Genomic DNA, 5,266 nt, shown 5'->3' on the forward strand with positions numbered 1-5,266 from the left:
CCCCCATACTGTATTCTTCTACAGCAAAGGGAACATGTAAATAGCAGGGGACATAGAATATATGAGTAGGAGGTGGTATATTCATGTCAATTTTAGATCAATGTAAAAAAAAAAGGTGATGACATTCAGCTTTCTAAACCACATATTGGGCTTGATTCATCATAAAGCTTCTGTGATACTGTACATACTGCATGTTAAAAAGTGGCATATAAAAACATGGTGATTGTAAAAACAAACTGCCAGATCTCCAGAGTGTGCCCAACTTCCTGTCTGAGCTGACACACCGTGCCTAAAATCCCAAGCACTGTTTATAGCCCTGGTGGACAACAGAGCACCTCCTTCTCCCATCTTCATAACATACAAGCCAAGCACAACATAGACATAATGAACCTACAACACATCCTACTCATAGGAGATACTTGGATTATTCAAACACAAATCTGGACTATTACAGTGTATTATAAAATAGGAAACATCACTGTATATAAAATGCTTAACATTCATTTCTACATATCAAAACATCAATCCATTAAAAAGTGCACTGGAATTAAAATTTAAAAAAAATGTTTATTGAACTTTTCACATTAAATATTTTATTTTTATTACAATTTTTCCTTCTTTACTTTTAGGGGCTTCGGGGAAATGTTAGCCGTCTAAGCAGACCTCTGATATTTCCCTTTTAAAATGGAAAAAGAGATTGATGACTGTGTCCTCAATCTCTTCCTGCAGCCCCAGTTTGTTCACACCAAGCGCGGAGCAGATCCGGACCAGAGCAGGTGCAGACCGGATCAAAACTGTGTCCAATGTATTCCTATGGTATTTTGACCTCCAGTTCACATCGCAGCATGCGGATCCAGACCGGATGAAAAAAATGCGGCAAGCCTTATTTTACCTGCTCTGGAACGCATCAAAAACGCATGCAAGTGCCTGAAAGTCCATGTTAAACTTAAATTTTTTTTTTTTTAACCAAAAACGGCCCTAAACGCATCAAAAACACATCCAAAACGCGGCACAACCCACTACACTGCGTGTGCAGAAACCTGACCGGATCTGGTCTGCATTTGGTGTGAACAAGGCCTTATAAATGAACAGGAATCCTCTATACTGAGTGTTCCTGTTCATTCATAACCTAACAGTATGTTTACTGTTACCACAATCATGAATGAACATTAGGTGATGTAGATCACTTCCCATTCGTTCATAATTGAGGATATAGTAACCATGCTATGTCCTCAATTATGTACAAACACTCAGCGATCACTGAGTGTTTGCATTGGCTCTCCTCTCTGACACGCTGTCACAGGAGGCTGAGCGGTGTGGGAGGAGAGCTCAGCCTCCTGTGACAGCGATGGCCGTCTACCCCCACAGCGCTCTCCTCTATCTGTGACAGAAGGCTGAGCGGTACCAGGAAGAGACACTGGCAGCTCACATCGCTCTCCCCCCGCAGCACTCGTCCGCCTGTCAGTTTCTATCCTCACCGCTGGGACACAGAGCAGTGCCCGGCGGGGATGAGAGAAAGAACAGATGCACCGTGGTATCGGCCAGAAAATGACAATTCTCCATTATGCCAAATTTGCCATTTTCGTCCCGTATGTTTTGGCAGCCGCTATATTGGTGCATTCCTAATTAAAAGCAAGCAATACAGTAACATTTCTGTCCATTTGGATCCATGAATCAAAAAAACTACCAAAAGATCGTAAAGTCCAGGATCCAAGGGGGTGATGTTTCCCATTATAATACACCTTAAGTCTATTTTTGAATGGAAGTACTTCATAACATATAGGAGAGAGAACTTAGGCACACCTGATAACACTGTTCAGGATTTCAGTGCAGCAAAGTCAGAGTGCACAACAGCTCCGAGGATCATCAGGCATATGTCTGCAGATGCAGCATTTTTAAAGGCGGCCTGAACTCAAAAAGCAAATATAGGTTATTGGTAAAGAAAATGTTGATGCCTAAGCAGTGCCCTGAAAAATGTCCCCTTTGAATTCCTCCTGAAATGCAGTCCATATCCTGGTACAGGATTGTGCCCAAGCACTTGTGTGCCTATGGCCTCAGATGTATTTCTGCAGAGTGAGGCACTGTCTGTGAATGACATTTTCACAATATTTGGTGTGAGATTGTGATTTGATTACAATATGTATTACATGCATCTCCGCTTCTTTCATTCTGTGGATTTGTGCTTTCCGAACCTTTGCTTCTTGAATATTCTCTCACCAGTTATCAGATTACCATGCACTTGTTCTGCACAGTGTGTCTTGGTAAAAGAGTACTCGTGATTGGTAAAGTCATTAAAAAAAAAAAAAGGGAAAAAATAGCAGGTAGCCTACAGGAAATACTGGCGACTCGTCCCTGGACCTATTCTTGGGCACAGCTTCCACAGTTCAGGTCCTCTTCAAAGGATTAAAACATGGGGAGAAGTGCCAACACTGCAGAAATGTACCGCCTAGGAGTGGCCCCTGCGGTGGCCAATGAAGAATAGCACAGGATTGGCGCAAGCAGAAGTTTCATTTAGGAGGTTTAATGACTGTTCTTTGAACTGCTTGTTCCCAGCTGCAGAGGCTCACAGGCTTCTTTTTTTTTATAAAAATGTTTACATAAAGAACCATATGGGCTACAATAGGATTAGCTGCCAAGGCCTATGTTACTGCAACCAACAATAAATCCGACATTCCTGCTCACCGTATGCCTCTCCTAACTTGATCTAGACCAGTGGTTCTCAACCTGTGGGTCGGGACCCCCTCGGGGGTCGAATGACGATTTGCCAGGGGTCGCCTAGTCAGAAAAAAAAAAACCCACCATAGGAATGCATAGCTAGATTCCTATTGGCTATTTCACTTTGCATAAGCCAATAGCAAACTAGCTATTGCAACCGCCATCTGATGCTGCCAATCAGCAGAGGGGGACCTGAAGTTCGGCACGTGGAGCTGCGAACACGCCCGAGCCCATCCCTATCAGTGACAGTACTGCGGAGTACAGGTGAAACTCGAATAATTAGAATATCGTGCAAAGTTCATTTATTTCACTAATGCAACTTAAAAGGTGAAACTAATATATGAGAGAGAGAGAGAGACTAATTCAAGCCGTGATTTGTCATAATTGTGATGATTATGGCTTACAGCTCATGAAAACCCCAAGAACCCCAAATCCACAACCTCAAAAAAGTAGATTATTACATGCAATCAATAAAACAAGGATTGTACATAGAACAATATCGGACCTCTGAAAAGTACAAGCATGCATATGTACTCAGTACTTGGTTTGGGCCCCTTTTGCAGCAATTACTGCCATTACTTTTGCACGATATTCTAATGATTCGAGTTTCACCTGTATATATAGCCACACACTTTAAATCCAATTCTTCTAGTTCCAGCTGCAGAGCCCGGTCCGGTCTTTGCCTATAGCAGTGGTTCTCAACCTGTGGGTCGCTGTGCAAGGTGAGAGTCCTCCTCAGCTCTCTCCTAGCACAGCAGTGTCAGTTCTTCTGCCACGCCTCCAGATGTCGTTGCAGCAGCCGCGTCATCCCTAAATTTTACCTTTGGGGGTCACCACAACTTGGCAAATATTACCAAGGGGTCCCGGCCCTAGAAAGGTTGAGAACCACTGATCTAGACCCTTCTACAGGTGAAACTCGAATAATTAGATCATGCAAAGTTCATTTATTTCACTAATGCAACTTAAAAGGTGAAACTAATATATGAGATAGACTCATTACATGCAAAGCTGGATAGTTCAAGCCGTGATTTGTCATAATTGTGATGATTATGGCTTACAGCTCATGAAAACCCCAAAAACCCCAAATCCACAATCTCAGAAAATTATAATATTACATGCAATCAATAAAACAAGGATTGTACATAGAACAATATCGGACCTCTGAAAAGTATAAGCATGCATATGTACTCAGTACTTGGTTTGGGCCCCTTTTGCAGCAATTACTGCCTCAATGCGGCGTGGCATGGAAGCTATCAGCCTGTGGCACTGCTGAGGTGTTATGGAAGACCAGGATGCTTCAATAGCGGCCTTCAGCTCTTCTGCATTGTTCGGTCTCATGTCTCTCATCTTTCTCTTGGCAATGCCCCATAGATTCTCTATGGGGTTCAGGTCAGGCGAGTTTGCTGGCCAATCAAGCACAGTAATACCACGGTCATTGAACCAGGTTTTGGTGCTTTTGGCAGTGTGGGCAGGTGCCAAGTCCTGCTGGAAAATCAGCATCCCCATAGAGCTCGTCTGCGGAAGGAAGCATGAAGTGCTCCAAAATCTCCTGGTAGACAGATGCGTTCACCCTGGACTTAATGCAGCATAGTGGATTTGGGGAGCCATGTCATCTGCTGGTGTTGGTCCACACAGACTGTGGAAACTTCACACATCTTGCAGTGTGTGCCTCTCCAGTCTTCCTCCATACTCTGGGTCCTTGGTTTCCAAATGAGATGCAAAATTTGCTCTTTGGACCACTGAGCAACAGACCAGGTCTGTTTTTCTTTAGCCCAGGTAAGACATCTCTCTCAGCCAATGCACACGGAATTACATGTGCCAAATGCGTCTCGTATGCTCCTAGCAAAACAACTGGTCCTAGGGTTCATCTATTGAATGTATATGTCTGTATAGCGCTCTGCAAAATATTATTATAAAGCAACAACATGAAGTGTAGGAGTCAATATCAAAATTCCACAACACCTGCCGAGACACAGATGTTATCCCAGCATGGACCCTTCGGTCCTAACTTCTTGACAGTAGTCAGGGCAGTGTTAGCAAAATGGGGGGTTGGCTACCAGCAGGGGCCAGTCTCTAGACCAGGGGTAGCCAAACTCTGGCCCTCCAGCTGTGGGGAAACTACAAATCCCATGATGCATCTCTCCGGGAGTCATGTCTGTGGCTGTGAGAATCTTGAAATGCCTCATGGGATTTGTAGTTCCATCCACCACAGCTGGAGGGCCGGAGTTTGGCTACCCCTGCTCTAGACTGTCTTTTGTTGATATTTCTCTACTCTTGTAGGTGGCAGTATAACCCAGCAGTCAAGATAATCAGATCGATGCTGTGTTCCTCAACGAAGAGAAATGCTAGTTGATTGGCTGTGAAGCCAAGGGGTACAAGCATGACACATGCCAGGCAACTAGAAATACATTTACCCTTTAACCCCTTCATGACTGAGCTTGTTTTCAGTTTCTGTTCATAAAATGACTGACACTTTTTACATTTTTGCTGTGTGATTCTTCCACAGCAGCAAGTTGTGATTATTTCTAGAATGTTTTGTATAATTATAGTA

General features: G+C 43.5%; 1 protein-coding gene across 1 annotated transcript in view; it reads right to left on the reverse strand.

Annotated features, from left to right (window-relative positions):
- SGO1 (shugoshin 1) overlaps positions 1–5,266 on the reverse strand; it is a 24,835-nt gene that overhangs the window by 10,359 nt on the left and 9,210 nt on the right. The gene's annotated exons all lie outside the window — the stretch shown is intronic.

The sequence above is a fragment of the Nanorana parkeri genome, unplaced genomic scaffold (genome assembly GCF_000935625.1).
Source record: "Nanorana parkeri isolate BGI_ZX_2015 unplaced genomic scaffold, ASM93562v1 scaffold1313, whole genome shotgun sequence".
Classification (NCBI taxonomy): Eukaryota; Metazoa; Chordata; class Amphibia; order Anura; family Dicroglossidae; genus Nanorana; species Nanorana parkeri.